The sequence below is a fragment of the Aptenodytes patagonicus genome, chromosome 1, assembly GCF_965638725.1.
Source record: "Aptenodytes patagonicus chromosome 1, bAptPat1.pri.cur, whole genome shotgun sequence".
NCBI lineage: Eukaryota > Metazoa > Chordata > Aves > Sphenisciformes > Spheniscidae > Aptenodytes > Aptenodytes patagonicus.
The window spans coordinates 83,819,430-83,839,839 of NC_134949.1; the positions used below are offsets into that span (position 1 = coordinate 83,819,430).

A 20,410-nucleotide genomic window follows, 5' to 3' on the forward strand; every position below is an offset into this window, starting at 1 on the left:
CTGTTTTGTGTTTTTAAAAACACAAAGCCAAACTACTAAAGGAGAAAATCTTTCTTAGAAACAATTCTTCAGTATTAATTTTTACTTGCAAATTCAGTTTTCTAGGATTTACTCTGTGTGTAGAGGGGTAGGCTGCTTTTTGCTGTTGTTGTTACACCGTGTATGGAAGAAGAGACTATTAACAGAGTCTGAGCATTTCCAAATTTCACATGCAGCTTCATCTTTACGCTATACTCAGAAAGAAGTGAGATGAAACAGATTTAGTTGCCTTAACCCCTGCGCTTTCAGAAGGAGCACAAATGTTCCTCATGTTTTCTAAAGATTTGTATTGTCAACAACGATTATCAATCTTCTGTTTTATTTTTCACTAGAAGTGATTGTAAGAGGATGGGTCAAATATCCCAGTGATCCTGTTCTCACATACCAGCCTTGGGATCGAACAGAGTTTGCACCTTCTAAAGTGATTCCATCTTACAGCCGAAGGCTGTATTGTCTGGGAAGACCACAACCCAGGGGACTGCAGAAGTTTCTCTCAACATTGGCAAACCTTCAGATTTCTCATCCAGTTTGGTTTATTTTACATTGCCTTCATTTGGCATACCAAGAGATTACAGGCATCAAGTTTCGCCTCGCAAATCGTAATAGCCATAAGGCCTGTATTTAATGAAGTGACTCCCACCTCAACAGAATGAGACTGCTTTTACTATATTATTATGATAATCAACAATTAAGTCGGCATTTGCCAGCCATAACCACAGATGTCTTCCTTGAAGTGTGGGAGAAACAGCACTAATGTCAAATACCATAGTGTGGGAACACTTGGCATACACCACCAGCATAAGAAAATCGAGCATTTGGCCATGCTCCTGGAAGATACTGTGATTGAAGTGACATAAATGTATAATTAGGAGAATCCGTACATCAACAAGAGCTGCACCCACTTTATTGTAAAAGTGATGGGGAAATCACATTTTTCGTTGATGTTCACCTCTTCTGCCATGGAGGTATCCGAGACAAATATATATCTGACTTTGATTTTAAGAAGGCTACTGAGAGGCCCTCCTTTAGCTTTGAGCTCTACATGTACAATAAGCAGAGCCTCCACAGCAATGCTTTTGAGCAATGAACCACCTTTAAATCACAGTCCAGTAGTAGTGTTCATATTTGGCCAGTGTATGTCTTGCTCAGTTCCAGTACAGTAAGTTCAATAGGCTTGGAGCTGAACTGCAGTACAACCATTAATCAAAAACCCTATAAAATTGAGTTCCAGGAATTTATAAATACATAATACAAATATGAGCTGTGGGATTTTTTCTGTAAACACTCCATCTCAGCAATGCTTCATGTCTCCCCAAGCACCATAACTTCACCAGCTAGCGTAGCTTGTTCTACCTCTTGATTTCTATCTGCCTCAATAGTGTTGTCTTGCTTTGTATGCCTGCTTTTCATTGTGAAGGGGAGAGAGGAAGAAAACTGTCACCACCACAAAAGCCTACCTAGTTTTTTCCATGGGACAAACAGGGAATGACCCCATAGGTCTGTGATCAACTTCTTGCATTATTTCTGGAATAAGGTGGACAGGACTGGATCCCTCCTACCCATATGTCAGCAGCCTGTCCGTGAAATGCCAGAAGTTCAGTATAACTCCAAAGTCCACCAAAGTCCTTAAGAATCTCTCCATTAACTTCATTTGGATTGGTCTATGGGGTCCTAATGTTTTCACTTTAAGAGTGGGCAGAAAAAAATCAATTACTTTGCTTTGCTTTCTCTGAAGGAATGTTCTCTCTGTTTATGCTTTCCTTTTATATGAAAACTTCCTTTCTTCTCCTTCACTGCTATTCTGCATTAAAAACCCTATTTTTAGCTGTCATAGAGGGAAGTCTGACACTGGAAAGTGTTTCCATTGGTTCCAACTGAGACCACTTGACCCAACCTTCTGAAATGCTGCTAAGTGATTATTTTGGAGAGGGCTGAAAATGGAGATCACTTTCTTTGTCTTCCAGAAGTGACCTGCAAAGGACTTTCCCAGTGAATTAATTTGCTTTCGTGTACTCTGCAATGCTTTGTTTTGTCTTGTCTTGGGCCAGACTGCACTGTGATGGCATAAGCACATGTTGGTCTCTGACTTGAAAAGCCTTGTAAAGTGGAGGGACTTGAGTTTTCTTGTAGGTGTTTGGGTTTGTTTTTTTTTTCTTTTCTTTTAGCTTGGCATGAAAGCACATCTCAGTAATTCATAAAGCACTAAAGATATTCACTGTAGCCTAAGTAAATGGAAGTAATGTTTAATTTTTCATTTTTAAGTGGTGATGCAGAACATAATACTGCATATGCAGTTTACAAGGCTCCCACCACTAGCATTTGGACTCCATTTTAAACTTATAAATCATATGCTAAGTATAGTGCTTGTTTGCGTCTGTTAAATATTTCCTTCTCGTTTGTTCTTATCAACATCCAGTAATGATATATACATATGTCATGCAAGACAGTAAATATGCAGAAGTTCCAAGGAAAAGTTCAGTGCCATATCTCTGTTGATTAATGCGTAAATGTTTGAAACTAGTATAAAAGCTAGAACGGTGATAACCTTTAGCATAGTCCGGAGGAATGAACACAGTGGATAAATGTGCTCCTATGGAAAGTGCCACAGCAGAACTTAAATGCCACCCAGCCTCCATTTCAAGGACTCCAGACAATTGTGTTCCCTAGTCCTGTTCATTCCCAGGTGTATTTCACTCAGTCTGAGAGGCAGGAAATTGCATTTTCATCTTTATTCTACCGCCAGCTGTAAGCTAAACCCATACTTGAAAGCTGTAGCAACAAATCCATAAAGTACAGGAATCTCCTGCCACTGTGCTCATCAGTCGTTTTAACTCTGTGTCTCTAGACAGATAAACAGATATTTATTTACAGGGAAGAGTCTGTCAGCAAGAGAATGGTGACCTCTCCATGTCCATTTATGAGTCTGTGTGATTTTCTTGACTGGATCTTTTTCTTTTTGAGAACCCTAGGGCTGCTGCAAGAGGAGAGAGAAGTGTGTCTCATGTATGAGAATGTGTTTGCAAATTTATGGTTAATAGATGACACAACTTGCACAGAGATGCTGTGATACGTTATTTCAAGTTATGCATAAATGGCTATTTCTGAATTCATTGCCTTTGTAAACTCACTGGGAAGCAAAAGATAACAGATCCTAAAACAACCTAACAACCAAAACAACCAGTTTAAGTTTGCTGGATTTCCTAAACTATAGGAAATGAAAACAGCATCTTAGGCTGCATTAGGCTACAAGGTATGCACTGATCTGCCATGTTAATGATATAATACATGCCTGTGTGCATCTGTTTATCGAGGTGAGGCTACTGAGACTGTGCAGGAATGCCCCTGTGTTGCCCTTGCAGGTCTCAGCCTTAGGATAAAGGTAAGTAGGAGGCAGGGAAGGATATGTCCATGGTGTATAGCACTAAGGGGACACTGTAATTCAGTGTGCTCTGGCAAGGCTGGGGGGAAATAGTTCAGCATTTACATATTTATGCATTATTGTGTAAGAAAAGCCCAAGATATCGTACTGATTTTGTACCCATGCTGTGTATGGGCAAAAATCCAGGTTTGCCAGCCTGACAGAGAATAAATTTAGCTCTGAATCTGTCTGTCTTACTAAAATAGTTATTGAGATCTGGTAAACAAAATATATAATGATGGTTTCAGAGCTTCCATGAATAATTGTGTGCAACCGTGTATAATTACAATTATCAAAAATGTCCTCTGTTTACGTAACACCTCAGTAGATCTGCTGAATTCTCTGCAGCCTCTATAGATACAGCGCCATGAAATGCAAATACTTGCATCTTGCTAAACAGCCACTAACAAACACACTGTGAAAGGCTGGGTGTGGAGAGAGATATTGGCCAACAAAATCATAGCCTGGGTTTATAAGGAAGGACGTAGAATCTTTTATGTCCACATGAGATATGGTTACGTGGTTACATCATAAGAACAACAAAAGTCAAGTAAGAATCCCAAACATACTTCAAAATTAATAGCAAACTGAAGTAATCTTGCAGGAAAGGTAAAACTGGGATGAGCATTAACCACTTTTTAACAATAGTCACGGGTGGCAGTTCTAACTGTAAGTATCCCATCCTTGCAGAAAACTAGCTAGCCCTCTCATAGAAGTCTAGCACATAGCAGGTGTTGAAAATGGAAATGCAATTTCCCAGCTAGGCAGACATCCAATATTTATGAGCCAAGTCTGTGGAAATAACAAACTGCTGATAGGGACAGAATAATTTAGCGGAAAATTGAGTGAGTTTTCCACTTCAAGAAAAACTGTCATTCACCTTGTGTCCAATCATACTCCTACTAGAGTCTGAATGTATTGTCTGGTGCTGAAGCAATCATACAAGATACTAACACAAAGACTTGAGTATCGTCATGACTAAAGTTGATCACAACTACTTAGTTATCTGGCAGAGCCAAGTGATGCACAGATGAGAAAAAGACAAAAAAACCCCACAGATACCTGAGAGGGAAAACAGCTTACTGACCTGCAGCAGCACCTCTAATACTTCCTAGGCAGTGTTTTGGATCTGGATGAAATATAGTCTAGAGTTGAATTTATATTCTGATTTGCCAATGTCGCAATCTTGTCATATGTTTTGAAATTTCTACCATGTTGGATGGAAATCTTTCACAAGCAACAGATGCTGCTCTGAGATTTCTGGAGCATGGGAATATGACCCTTGCACTTTTGGACCAAAGTCAGAACCAGAACTGCAGAAAAAGAATGGCTCTGGAGAACAAAGTCTTGAACACACCTCCTGCCCAGCCAAAATCTGAAGACGCTTCAATTTGTTCTGCAGCTATAAGGGGGAGAATTGATAATTGCCAGACAGAGGGATCTGTGCCTGTCAACACTCCTAACTCAAAAGTCAACTCCCAAATTTGCTTGAGAATTTCCTGTCTCCTTCTGATAAGGCTCTTGTCTCATTTTGGCAGACTACCTACGTCAAACTGCCAAACTATGCATAATAAGCCACATTTCATGGGTATTTGCACAAATTTGGATACTGCTGACACCACCACACGTGGCCCAGATATCACTGGATCAATGCAGAACATTAAGGTGTGGAGAACTGAATGAATATGTCTGAAAAAGCAATATATTCAATGAATTTCCCTTCTTCCTTCTGTCTGAAACTCACTGTTAGAAGACTAGTAAGGAGGCTGGGCTCAGGCTAAGTTCTCAGAATAATAGACTGTAAGTGCGACCAATGTGGTGGAAGTGCCCATTGCTGGCTCTTTGTAAGGGGTGAGCTTCAGCCTTTGAGAACTGGTTTTAAGTGGATTACGACACCCCTGCCCCCGCCCCAGTGAATTTGTTATTCAGGCAGGCATGCCAAATAACCTCCACTAAGTGACTGCTTTTTTTGAGCTGGAACTCATTCCTGGAGAGTTTGTTGCAAGCACTTGGTCAGAGTCACAGCAAGACACTTTGGAGCCTGTTTTGGCAACCCTTCGCCCTCCCTTCCTTCTTCTTTGGGCTCCTTCCAGCTGCTGCCAGCAGAGATTCCTGCATCCCCAGAGATCTGCAGGCCCTCCTTTTTGAGAAGGGCAACAGCTCTAGCATACATCCCTTTTGGTGCCTTTCTGAAGTGATGGCCCTGCTCACCCTATCCCTTGCTTTGGCTGCTTAAATGTCAGGCTGTGCTGCTAGATGCATCACTCACGTATGGAATGGGTTTGTCACATCCTCTCCAATGGACACTCCACTTTCAAGAAGTCCCCTTGCAGATACTAATTTTTACAAATTTGCAATAACCACTCTGGGCTCAAAGTCCAAAATTCCTTTAAAAGTGAATGAACTTGAAGGAATTATTATGGAAAGCAAAACAAAAAGGGGTACTGAACACCGACAAAACAATTTTGATAAGCAATTTTTTTCTGTTCAAGAAAAAATGTTTCTATTCTCTCAGACTGTACTTCTAATTTTTTTTTTTTTTTTTTAAGTAGATGCATCGCCTATAACCTGAAACTCCACAGGTCAATATAAATGGCATTTTTGTATCTAAAAAGCAAGAAGGGTCATATCAATGAGTCCACAACTATTATATTTGTGGATCTTTAGAGATGGAAGCCAAGGAGAGCTTTGCAACTGATACATGAAAGATGAAGTCTGTTCTAACTGAAATCACTCAAAAATTTTCTGTTCATCTGAGTGGATCAGCTTATACCCCAAATGCTGAGTATATAACAAATTAATGGAAAAGTATAAAGAAAAAAATTAACCTAACCCAAATAAGAGAAGCAAGAATGAATGAATGAATGAGTGAATGAGTGTATGAATGATAGAAGGCTGTGCTAGGTTTTAGCAATGTGTTACTAATAAGACCCAAAGGAAGAGTATTAAAACATGCAGTATCTAGGTCCTAGCAATGCATTACTAATAACAGCTCATGAAATCTTCCTTAAAACATTCATTCAAACTGGTTCAGATGTGAATGCATTTGTGTGGGTATGACATTGGCAGACTACTGCCTGACAAATTCCCACCCCAAAATATTTGTAATGCAAGAGTTCAACGTGAAAATACGGATCCCAGTGAGTTGATACTAGTAGAACTTAGGGATTTAAAAACACATGAACAAGCTGATCCAATTCTTTGTAAAGAATCCAGGGCTGCTTCTGTGGCAAACACTGTCTGTCAACTGGTATCTTCAGCCCATGACTTGAAAACTCTCACACAGTTATATGGGATACTTAGCTGGCATTTGTTTGACAGATAAAGTCCTATGACAAGATCTCACACTATAATATGATACAATGTGCTGCCTCTCAAGTAGTACCTTCTTCTTTGGGATGCATAGAATTGGGAAAAAATGCATGCCCATGCCCAGTGAGAAGGGTTGCATTTTTCAGATGCACACCCTTCTACAATCATGTGATAAAAGGAATTTACTAACTTAAAGCTGTGTGCTAGTGCAAGTTCCTACTTGTTGTGGGGAGAAAGAGTCTGAAAGCTTTGGTCCCAGTTTTCTCCAATAGCATGATTATGAACTCTCAGGGACTGCTGATCCCTCTGAAACAGATGTATTGATCAGGTGGTCAGACAAGTACATTTTTTTCCCAGTGCCAGGACCCAGGGCAATACCCAGCACCACTATCAATCTTTGAATTCACTGGGTTTACAGAGGCACTAAATGAGACAACTGTATGAGCTGGGCTATCAGCACTGAAGCTCTTAGTCTAGGCTGTGATCAAGTGCTTCCAGTACTGTGGCGTACAATTAAAAAAAAATGAAACAGCAGAACAGATTGACCCTGTTTGTGAACTAGAGGGTAAAGCCATCTTTGAATTATTTTGGGACAAGTAAACATCAGAAAACAAAAAAGAATTAAGAGATTGCTGCTTCCTCAGAATTTTCCAACTCAGAGACAGTCTGGACTGACCCCCAGTTGCTCCTAAATAATTGTAAAAAATTATGTTTGATCACAGAATAAACATAAAAGTATTTAGTGGAACAGAAGTATTCTTTAGCAATATAGGTAGTGTTTTACCCTGCAACTCCCCCTGTGCACTCCCACTGTGTCTTTTTAGACTGTTTTACTAAGGAAAATTTTGCATGATCACATTGCCTGCTAATCCCCTCCCAGTAATTTCTAAATTTGCAAGTTTATCTTAACCAAATCTATAGAGGTGCAAAATTCTCAAAAATATTAAGTTCCTACAAGTTTCGTGATAATTGGTGGAAGAAGACACTCAGGCTAGTGAGTGTCTCATTCATAAAGAGCAAGGTGTTGCAAGGTCAGTAGCTTTTAGGCTGTGTATTAGCATAGGCAGCACTCTCAAGTAGCTAAAGCACATGCTGACTCCTGCCAAGCTAGTAGTCAGAGAACATGGAAAAGAGATAAAACACTGTGTAGGTGCTTACAGGACAGGGAGGTGAGAGCAGGAGAGTAGGAGGAAGCTGAGGTACTGCAGAATGAAAGGGAGTGAAGCTCAGGAAAGGAATACAGGCACAGGACACAAGTTCATAAGAAACCAGGCTTCATTCATGTCACTGCCAACAAACAACTAGTTTTGGTTTAGTCTTTGTTACTTGGAAAATAATTTATCTTAAACTCAAAACCAGACACTCATATACCAGAAGCAGATTATGCACACATGGGCATGCTGGTAAATTCATAGCTTGCTTTAAATTCACACTTCAGGCTTTACAATGAAACATTTTTTTAATTTTTTTTTTTTCTTTCATGAACAAGAACTTTGACTCCATGGGAATTAGATATTGCCAAGAACGAGTTTGAAGAAAAGTTGACACAATTTGGATTGTGGATGAATTATTTTAATCCTGTAGTGAAGACATAACCATTATACTAAATTTGTATGAATGATGACATCTAGGAGGAAACATAGCAAGGGTCAGAGTTACTTAAAACTTTTCATGAAATGGGAAGGCAAGTAAACAAAACAGTTAAATCATCATCCGATGAAGTTCTACATGTCTTCTGTTTTGAAAGCTGTTGAATAACATCAAGGTCATGCATTCAGAATACAGATTTAAATATAATTTAATTCAGGACAGCTGAAAGTATCAAGCCTGTGTTCCTGAGAGGTGTCTTTCCCTGTAATTGGTTAGAATCATTTTGCAAAGGGTGTTTCCTTGTTTTTATCAGTGAGACATAGTCTAAATTTTGCAGCTTGCTTCCTTAATTTCAAATTCCACTTTAATATATGTTGTAGTGGGACACGGAGTTTGAAACCTAGCAAACCTCTTTCCCTTCTAGATGAGGAGGTATCTGCATGCATAAAATCTTTCACCTGCTTGCATTCTTAGATTAAATATGAAGTTAGGGACATAAATGAAATGTGGAAATGGCTGAGAAGAAAAGAAAGATGGGAGTACCAGTAGGAACTGCATCTGCTAAAAAAACATGATTACAATCACCCTCATAAATGCAGGAGGTACTCTTTAAAATTTGGTTCTGCCAAGAAATAAAGGAAGTTATAAATGAGTTAAAGAAAGAATCGTAATTGGCAATACCCATTCAGTTGGAGAGGAATTGTGAAAGAAGCATTTTTAAAATTCATTCTTAGAACTGTACTTTTAGCATTTCTGATACAAATTGTGATGTCGCACCGGTGTGCTGTTGATATGAACCATTAATCTCATGACAAAGTTCAACAGCATTTCCCTCAAAAAAAAAAAAAAAAAAAAAATTAAAATAACCTTACTGTTAACTGTTTCGATTTTAGCTGAAAGCAACTTTTAAGGGTCGAAATTGGCAGACATTTGCTTTGGCTTTGTTCTTTCACTTTATACTGAAATGGCATCAGTGATTGCAGAGACAGTTAAATCTCTCAGAAAGAAGCTGATTTTTTTGAAAACCACAAAAGAGCCCTAACGTAGAGGAGAGGGGAAGTGATTCTAGCAGTGCCAACAATGAGGGAAACATTAATTTAGACCAGTCATTGATGTTTTCACTACCAGATTGTCTCCACGTTTTCTAAATATGGTGAGAGTACACAGTGGTGATATGGCTGATGCCAGTATCATCTACAGCACTCTTCAATGCAAGAGCAACAAGAGGGGGGAATTTTCCATCCCCTCTATTTTCTGTCCCCCGTAACCAAAGAAACTAGCATAGGTGACATTCATAGGAGATAAGTTTGATTCTGATGTTGAGAAGCTCATTGACTTTCCTCCACAACTAGAACCAAACACAGCAGAGAATCTATTTGCAGTGATACAACCACGTTGCATGGCAATGATGTGGTGTGGTTTTGCCTGTTTCTCTCAAATCAAATTGTGGATTAATACAGACTGAAAACTATGCACTAAGGGTTAATGCTCGTTAGCCAGATGCGATCAGCAATACTAGAAATAGAACTAGCTGAAAATTTCTCATTGTGCTCATGTAAATATTCTTTCTGTACAATTTATGTTCTCCATCAGATATTTATGATTAGGCAATATTTTTCTCATTTTCACCATTAAATCTTAAATGCTAACAGTAAACTTTTTACTCCATGTGATTTGCATCAAATGAGATATTTCCTTTATATTTTCTTAACAAACTCAACACATTTTGTTTCCCCAAACTCAATAAAAAATTACACAATTCTCTGTGTACAACATTATATTGTAGCAATTTTATTCAAAGACATGACTCTTCCTTCTGGGCTGTGCCCCCTGACAGATAACATTTCCAAGAACTGGTTTATTAAAGTACCTCAGATCGAACTGTTGTGGTGAATCATGACTGTAGGCTTATATGGTACGCTACTGGAGATGTAGTTTGGAAGCCTGATGCAGCCATTCTTTTTCAGTGCCTCTAAACCATTTAAAAAATACTGATTTTAACCATTAAAAGCTAGTTTCAATGTCTGTCTTTCTGAGAGAGGGATGAGGAGATGCCTTTTCCCTTAATTCCTTTTTCTGTCTGAGTTCTGTCTAACCATCATCAAGGCACAGTGCATTGTAGCAGGAGAAAAAAGAAGAGTATATGTAGAGTATCAAGAGCAGAAAGAAGATGATGAGTGAGAAAAGAAATGCCAAAGGTCCTCAAAGAGCTTAACCTTTCCTGAAGTCGAACAGAAGAGATTCAAACAAGTATTTGTCTTCTCACAAAGATAAGGAATGCTATTAAAAAAGAATGTGAGCAACAATAATTATGTCTTTTATGTCTTGGAGGCTTGGTCAGAGGTCCTAGATTTGCTTCATACCATGGCATTAAGAGAGGAGGAGCAAGGCAGTTACCAGACTGTGGTAAAGAAATTTTGAAAGGTATCAGCATCACATAAAGAAAAAACAATGGGGACAAAACTTTTTTACACAACATATTTGAGACTTTTTCAATCACACAAGCAATTTCAGGGGAGTACATGGACCCTATCTGCTTAGATAGTGATGGGGCACAAAGGCGTCAAACTGAGTAAAGAAAAAAAAAATTACAAACTCCTGATGTACATTTAGGGAAAAAAAAAAGAAAGCTATGAAAAACTGCTAGGCTGCACAGCAGAAACAAAACAAATTGCATGTTTTGGAGGGAAAGCAAGGGAAGGCCACAGCTGACTGGGTTACCAAACCACAAACCCATAGAACCATGCAGACACAGGAGAAAATTGAGGACTACAAGCAAAAATTGACAAAAGACAATCAGAGCCAACTTGTAAAAGAAGCATAAATGATTGCATTATGCATGGAAAAAAGTACCAGCTTATGCAGCTCCAGCTTTTGGAAAGATTTGTTTTGCAACTTAGAAGCAAAACTGTTCTGCAAAAGATGGCAAAACCGGGCTGAGGATATTTACCAAGAAACTCAGTGTGTATGAATTCTGCATGGTTGAAGAAAAGAAGTATTGGTTGGAACTGCCGAATAGCTTTTTATATATATTAGCTGGAACATTACCTTGAATCCAAATTAAAACTCTGACTTACACATTCTGCTTTTGTGCCCAAGTTTAAGTGAAACTTGAAATGATGGGAAAGCTTCAAGGAATGTTATGGTGCTATGTGACAGTGTTTTATTCCAAGGTTGTCCCTAAATTTAAGTTAAGAGATACTGTACACACAAGTGGAAGATGTGAGACAGAGATGCAATATGTTTACCTCAAAGGAGTGTAGGAAGATTGAAACACAGACAAAAAAAGCTTTTAAAAATGGAATTCACACCACCAATGATGGTGATTTCCCAGAACTTAGATCCATGGTCCAAGGTTGACACAGGTTGTTTATTTGTGTATTCTGGGGGAAAATGTATTTTTGGGGGTCTGTATTACCAGTCTCATTAGTACGGAGAAGGTATATTATTTGCTCAAATGTCCTTCAATGGAAAGTTTAAAGCAAGAATACCTGCTTATATAATCATAAGATTAAAACCAAAGGCATTGTGAATTCTCATCATTATAATGTAAAAAAAAAAATAGAAAATCTACTCAGATAAGGAACAGGACATCTTCAGTCTTGTTCTATGTACAGTCAGTGCACATATATATATGCACATATATATGTGTGTACATGTACATGTATATATGTATAATACATATATATATGTATTACATATACACATGTAATTTCCAATATCTAAAGCAGAAAAGTCAGTGAATCAGACACCATTGAGCAACTGAACAGACCTATGATGGATTTTAGTCTTCTGATTTCCCACTCAAATAAGATTTACAGGTGCTATATTTCCATTTCAAATTGTTATAAGAACAAGGTCCAAATTACCCATAAATAAATTCTAATTAGCATAATATTAAAAGATTATGACACAGTTAATGGACTTTAACTGGAATCCAGACTGCAGTGTTAAATGTAGTGTAGGAAAGACCAAGGCACTGAATTTCCTGTGATACAAGAGATAAAACTTCAAATGAATTTCTTTTGTGTTTCTGTGCATAACTCTGTAGTTTTCAAGATAGTTGAACAACTAGATAACAAAAAGATACTCAAAAAATGGCTTTCCAAAATCATTCATCTTTAGTGTAATTTAGCCCTTGTTGAGACTAGGTTTTGATGTTGATAATTGGCAAAGATGGGCTGGTGCTGAACAAACTTGACACCTGGCCCTTTTCATACTAATCTTTCAGTCTTTCCAGATGGCAGAGTTTACTTCTGTTCCCATCTGCTCCTTTTCACTAAGAAAAAGGAAGGAAAAAATGAAATTGCTAAAACATTTCATGGCTTTTAGAAGGATCTTTGAGATTCTTTTCAAGTCCTTTATTCTGGACCACGTTCCTGTGGAAGGCTGGTGATGGCACCTACGATTGTTTGCCTCAGATCAAAGGTAAAATGCCTGCTTTTATTTTTCAGGTTTTGCCTGAGATAATTCATCTGGATGAAATTCATGGATGGAAAAATTGAAAGACCTGGAGTCATCACATCAGCACATACTTGCAAAAAGAGTAAACAAAACAAGCAAGCAAGCAAGCAAACAAGAGTGATATCAGACTTGTGATTAGATAACATTTGATGCCATCTAGCAGTAGACAGGTCAGAGCAGAATTTCAGATGAAATTTTGCTAGTTCAGATCTGGAAAACTGTTTCTACATTACAAAAACTTTTTGTGCAGAAACAACCACTCTCATTTCCCTGGTTATTTGCAGTAGTTTCTCTGTTGAGTTCTCAGGTCTTGACTCTGGTCTAAATTTTCACTGCCTCAAGATTAACTTATTCCCTGGGCATCCATCAGGCTTCTTCCATGTAAGTGGGGTCAGAATTAGGCCTCTGTTAAGCTAGTTATCTCCAGAGCTAGCAACTGACTATTCAAGAAAATTCAGCAGGAGGATGATAGAAGCTGATGGACGGGAAAAGACAGAAAAAAACAAAGTGAAATCCATCAATGGAAATCTGCCAGGTAACCAGGAAGTCATTTTCGATGCTACTTTGTAGTCTATGAGTTTCCATGTGTTACTAAAAAATATCAGTTAATCTGGAGCAAATTCAGAAAGCAATTAGAATAAACAAGTCTCTAGGGATATTTATGAATAAAAATTAAAATAATCAAATTTATGGACCTGGCTGAAGGAAGGCTGTGGTACACATGTGTGCACACATTTGAACATCTTAAATAGCAAGATGTCCGTACCTTTTTCTTGCCAATGATTTGGCACAGTTCCCTCAGAGGACCAAGAAGATTTCTGACTCCAGTCATCCTAAAAGAGCATGTTGTCCTGAGGGAACTGGAAAAAGGCTGTAGCTTAGTTCACGTGCCCCACCAAACAATCTGGATACCTGAGAGGAGCCTCAGCATGTTTGCAGGGACATGGCAGAGGAAGTGGCTGTCTTCTGCATGGCACAGCCTGTGCTTGTGCTGCAGGCACTGCAGGGTGCTGGCTCATAAAGTGCTGTCTTTTCCGCTCCACCTGAGCTTCTTTACACATGAGGATGTCTTAACACCAATCTACAGAGAGTCTTTGGGCAATTTGCTTCTGGAGAGCTTTGCAATGCCATCCAAGCAGAAGTAAGGTTAGTTATCCTGGTGCAGTTTTGCTAATTGATTGGAGGATCAGGAGACTTTCCTTGAGCAAGGTGCTATATTGTGTAGGCATGCCAATTTGTATAAAGTTACTTTCTGGATCTCTATCCAGGTGTCCTGGTTTTGGTTGGGATAGAGTTAATTTTCTTCCTAGTAGCTGGTACAGTGCTGTGTTTTGGATTTAGGATGAGAATAATGTTGATAACACACCAATGTTTTAGTTGTTGCTAAGTAGTGCTTGCACTAGCCGAGGACTTTTCAGCTTCCCATGCTCTACCGACTGAGAAGGCTGAAGGTGCATGGGGGGCTGGGAGGGGGCACAGCCAGGACAGCTGACCCAAACTGGCCAAAGGGATATTCCATGCCATGTGACGTCATGCTCAGCATATAAACTGGGGGAAAGCTGGCCGGGGGGGCTGCTGCTCGGGGACTGGCTGGGCATTGGTCGGTGGGTGGTGAGCAATTGCACTGTGCATCACTTGCTTTGTATATTCTTCTTCTTATTATTACTATTATTATTATTATTATTATTATTTTATTTTATTTCAATTATTAAACTGCTTTTATCTCAACCCACAAGTTTTCTCACTTTTACTCTTTCAATTCTCTCCCCCATCCCACCAGGGCGGGAGAGTGAGCGAGCAGCTGTGTGGTGCTCAGTTGCCAACTGAGGTTAAACCACGACACCAGGTTACCGCCAGGCTATAGACATACCTCAGTTATCTTTGGGAGATGCTGCTAAGCCTTTCTCTTGAAAAAAAGCCATTCTCCAAGAACAGATTATTTGTCAAAATATTAAAATATTTCTGTTATTTTCACTTCTTCCTCAAAGAATGTCATAATAAAAATGACCACTAGAAGTTAACTAATGAAAAACTAAAATTGAAAACAAACCTGTACTCTAAAAACATCTCTTGCCAGCCATCCTACTGCCACCCAGGACTGTGTTGTTGCTAACAACTTTTACATGGAAAAGCACTCAATATTGTAGTAACGAGTGGCACTCAAGTTTGATGGGGGATGTTATGAAGATTTTAAGTGGAGTGATGGAAGCCCAGTCACTTGATGAATTTAAAATTAGACATGACAGAGCTTTGAAGAATATGCTATCTGGCTGGCTGGGATCTTAGGACCACAGACCTTATTAGGAGGTATTAGACTGTACTAGGAGATGGATTTTGTTGGTTTTAATTCTCCAGTTCTGAGGAATACCACTTGACCTCCTAAGCCGAGCAGCTTTCAGAGTCCCCTGTGAGGGGACAGTATCATGCCCTGGGTTGCTCCAGGTCAACAGGCTTCACTGGCTTTGTCCTTGTAGCTGCAAGTACCAGTTTCCTGGTCTGTGGATGTCTGGTGTCTCTAGCAGCCAGCAGATGGGTCAAAAAGGAGACAGGGTTTTGAGCAAGGGGGAAGCCTGCCAGGTTTTTAAACTTTGGTGTCCAGGGTGGCTTAGTTGAGATTTAGTAGAACAAAGAGGGGAATGGGTTGTTTCTGAGGAACTGGCAAATTGCAGCAAAGAAATGGATTTGCTACAATTTTTCCAATCAAGTATACCAGTCATCTAATATAGGCATATTCTCTTCCCCTCTCTGATTTCTATGATTCAACATACTAAAATGCTTTGGATGTGCATCCATGGTTTTAAAATAACAAACACCAAGACTAAAATTTAAAGTTTGGTTACAGTCTCACTAATTTTACTGGGATTGCTTGGGTGCAACTGAGGTCAGAATTTGGCCTGCAGTCAGGTGGATTTCCACATTTGCTCAGCTGGGGACTCCCGATTCTGTGTAAATCAGAAAGAAATGGATTGAGTTCAGTGGAGGTGCTGGTGTCAATCCTGTCATCAGAGGCTGAGTCAGTAAAGGCACAATCTGAACCAGAGACAGAGAGAACGATTAAGGTAAACAAATTAACTCACCAAAGAACAACTAAACCAATCAGATTTGCTTAATGGTGGTTCAAAGGACAGCAAACACTGAAAAGTCACCAGCTTTATTTTCAGAGGAATGAGGTAAATGAGAACAAACTATGAGAAAAAAGCAAAATGAAGAGGAAGATTTCCTAGTAAAGGAAAGACAAAAAAAAATAATTAGAAAAATCAGAATATTTCACTGGACTTTAAAAACATATCTGTTTCCCCAAAATGCAAACTCTTGCAAGGGAGACCACTCCCTATCCTAACAGATGTGAAAAGCAGCTTTAGCTTCCCAGGGCAAGATTTAACTCCATGAAGTTTTTGTTTGTTTTTGTTTTGTTAAAAACAAAAAAAACCACCCAAGCTCATCCTGTAGTAGTATTTAGATTGTTTTGCTTTTCTCAGAGTCTGTAATTGCTACTCTTTCAACACAAAAGCTAAACACTGTTCTTGAGTGTTTCAATCTTGTAAAGGCAGTTCGAATACAGAAAATACAACCTCTCAGCAGAAAAATAAAGTCTCTGTCCAGATTGCTTCATGAGTAGATTTGTATTAATAAATTGATTCAACCTTTTTTCTAAGTACATATAGAGCCCATCCAGGAAGAATGACATACTAAGGCAATACTTCTTAAAGGTGTTCTGATACAGTGAGATATTTGCCAACTCTCAGAAAGAGTTTCACTACGTAAAATTATCTGTTGCAAATCATGCTTGCTAACAGAAGCAGCCAGACTATACCAGCCACCCTATACCACCAGTACACAGTATCTCCAGGGCTGAGTTTCAGGTCAGACCTATACTAATAAATAAAGCAGGGCCAGGATATGGCGTCAAGCACTGGCATGCAAAACCTGCTTCATGTGGGCTGCTTTATGTGTAGGTGCCGCACAGAAGAACTGAAGGATGTTTTTCGCAGATGGTGGTACTCACCACACACCTGAGCAGAAAGGGTGACTCTTCTTTAACACACAGACTTGTAAAGTAGAAGTATTTATATTCTTATTTACAAGGCTGAGAATATTTAAAAGAGTTCTAATTTGTAGGACTTTCAGATCCTCATAGTATTGGATTAACTGCTTCTACTACTATTGATGCTAAAACTTCCATTCACTTCTGAAAGAAGTGTCAACTCTGTAAAAATCCTGCTTTCTGGGCCTTAGGGCCGTCAGGTTCAAAAATTTGATAGCTCTTATTGGTACTAATGCCAAGGAATTTTTAACTACAGCTGCTTTCAACTTCGTATATATCTGAAGAAGCTGCTAGGTAGTCCCTGTGAACATAATAACATGCATTCCTCATCACATGAAAATTTCTTTTCCTTATATTTTTTTCAAAAAGAGATATATTTTGTCCAAAGTCATGAGGGATCTCTCTTCTTCCAGTCTAAGTCAGCTGTTTTCCTTGTGTTACAAAAGAAATTGGTGCTTAAGAGAGAACTGAAAGTAGAGGGCAAGTGGGTGGGGTCCATGGTGGTCAGGAAGGATGAGGTGGGACCATTGTGAGGGAGCCGGTCCCGTGAACAGATACTGCTTGTGTGAATGGCAGAACTGAGGTGGAGAAAGAGTTACTCAGCATGCTGGTGTGATGACAAGATGCCTGACTCCCTGACAGGAAAGCAGGCAGAAGTTTGTAGAAAAATTCCAAGAGGGACAATGAGTTGGTCAATGCAACAAAGAGCGATTATATGGCAGTCTTACATGGCCTAAAGGGGACGTGTAAGGACATGAAGAGGAAGGAGAGTGCTAGGAAAAGGACAGTGTTAGGAAGGCCAGAAAAAGGAGGACAAAGAAATAGGATGCAGTGTTCTCGCAGAGCAGTCACATATTGACTCCTCCTCTTCCATTCACACACATGCATGCATGCATTATCCCCACACATATGTACATTCAGCTTATACGTGTCTCCTACACACTCTGCAAAACAAACCTGGTCTGAAAACTGGATATAAGCCATAAAACAGGATGCTGGTAAATGATGACTATCAAGGCTGGGGTAGTGTCTGGCGACCTACCGCTCTTTTCAGTTGTATCATTGAGCAGTCTGAAAGCATTAAGGGGTACAGCTGCAGAAAAATAAAACAATAGAGAAGGAATGGGCTGCAAATGGATGGAAAGGATAGAAAAAAAATTGTTATATAGAAGGACAGACAGTGGTTAGAAAAATGAGCAGAAAATAAGAGGCTCAGAGTGGAAAAGCCCAAGATAATAAGTCTAGGGAAAATCAATTCAAAGCACCTATATTAAATGTCAGAGAGGAAGTTGGAAAGGCATAATATTGAAAATTAGCTAGCCATAATTTAAACAATAAATTAGTGCTGGATTTATTACACAGACGTTCTTTTATAGCAGAAGAGAGAAAGAGAAGAGAGAACTAGAGAGTGCAAGTCAGTATAATTACAGAAGGCACATGCAAATACAAGGTGGTATCAGACAAAGAGATGAAAGAGGTCTTCCTGCTTTTGGAATGTCAGCTTTACTCCTGGACGTTCTAGTGCCACAAAGATGTGGACGAAATTGAGGGAAGTCAGAAAACTGAAAAAAGCATGATTAAAAAAAGTAAAGAAGAAAAGGCTGAAAGAAAAAAAAATTCATATGCATTCTGTAAGTAGATTGGGATTAAACAAAGAACAACAGCTCGTGTCAAGTATTTGAGAAGTATATTTAATAAACAGCAAAAAGGAAGGAAAGTTGCTCAAGATGTTGGGGGATCTAAGTGAGAGAACATGCAAATATCAATAAACAGCAAAGAAAACCTATCCTATGGAGTTGTCTGCACTATCCATTTAACAAGTCAGTTATGTAAAATAAGACTGTGCAAATTGTTTGAGAAATGATTGGAGGAAATAGTTTTGTACTTATCACAGGAGCTGAAAACAATGAACTGAATAAATATTTTCTAACTTTTGAATGTACAAATCCAGGAAAGACCCCCAGCACATGAAATGGCATGTCCCTCTTAATGACCATGTTTTTGGTACCTAATCCAGAGCAGGGTAAAGTTTCTCTTTTGCTAAAATGGTGTCACTGGACTTTATTTTTGCTGCTACCTTGCAGTTTGGTTTTGTGCATACCACTTACGTGCTAGTAGTGGGTAGGAAAGTGTGGGAAATGGTAGAGAGAGGACACACACAGACGTTTCCACATTCTTCCAAAGCATTTCTTAGATATTTCTGCTGTAGCTTTTGCATCTAAGGAGCATTTTTTTGACTCAGTTGATAATACATTCTCTATTTTATTCCCCTACGGCATTGATTTTATCATTATCATTAGTATTTCTGAAACCAAGCTCATCACAGATCTCAGCATCTAGTGGTACTATATGTTTACCTCAAATACAACATACTGGGAAAACTGGTTAAATGTCTCCATAGAATTTATGAGGTCTGTTTTTGACAGCTAAAAGCCATAACAGCTGATCTTGGTTTGGAGCAGAAACCGAATACTGTCCAAATCCCATCTCTCAAGAGGACAAAAGCTGCTTTCGTCTTGAGAGTGTGCTTGTTCACCTCCTGGCTGAGGCAGAAGCCACAGGAGAGGATGCTATCTCAGAACTTGTCTAACAACAGAGTTATTCAGAAGCAGCTGTTGGGCTTAAATTTCACACTCACAACCTGAATTCACTTCTGAGTGTAGACGAGCCTTTAAACATTCACGTAGAGTACAATGTACTTCGTCCTTCTGTAACTCCCCAGTCAATTGCCAGTTACCTCTGATGATATCAATTTAGACTTCTGGCAAATGTGGGTGAATTTTTGTTGGGCATAGCCTAGAAATATATATTTCTGAGTTAACTAGATTAACAGTTTCTCACATGCTAACTCAGCTAATGTAAGATAAAAGATGTAAAATCTATAGCAGGGACAAGCCCAAAATAAAGGAATTTATTGCTGAAAGGTGTGAAAGAGCAACTGAGAAGAAACACATTTATTGCTGTGGTTCCATTGTGGGCAACACGTGCAGCTGAAGCACAGAAAATGTTGGAGGAGTGCTGCAAATCTTACCCTGTAGAATGCAATCCTCCAAGAATGTTTTCATCACCTCTGGTACAGGTTTGTAACAGATAACACAAACGGAGCTTGTCCTATGGAATCTGCGTATTTACATGGCGAGGCGGGCGATGACTCTAAAGTACAGGCAGAGTGGCAATGAGTCACGCACACCAGTTTCCCGGCACTGCCTAATGGAAACGTGGAATTACCTGCTATCCTTGCCATGTGCATTGAAATGCAACCAACAGGTTACTTCTTTGAGCTCCAGATGGTTACCAATGAACTTTGTTTCAACACGTACAGACACACAGCCTTCCCCAACACACCAGTGTCCTCATTCACACATATCTTCATTGCGCATTTCCGCAATGTGCGGAAATTTCAAACACAAACTTAGAAGCCAAATTGGGAAAGACCCTTCTGTGTGTGTGTGAAGAGGTGAAGAGGAGAGAGAGGGAGAGAAAGATAAGAGAGGGGGGAGTATATGGTCTTGTTCTGATCTTTCCAAATGCTTGCTGCCCAA

General features: G+C 39.2%; 1 protein-coding gene and 1 long non-coding RNA gene across 2 annotated transcripts in view; one reads left to right on the plus strand and one right to left on the minus strand.

Moving 5' to 3' along the window:
- The window catches only part of LOC143155811 (uncharacterized), a 53,271-nt gene extending 40,414 nt beyond the window's left edge, over nucleotides 1-12,857 (plus strand). Inside the window, exon 3 of the long non-coding RNA XR_012994475.1 lies at nucleotides 12,814-12,857. This is a non-coding gene — a long non-coding RNA (uncharacterized LOC143155811). The remainder of the gene's footprint in view (nucleotides 1-12,813) is intronic.
- Nucleotides 1-20,410, minus strand: part of NTF3 (neurotrophin 3) — a 52,829-nt gene that overhangs the window by 26,284 nt on the left and 6,135 nt on the right. The window lies entirely within an intron of this gene.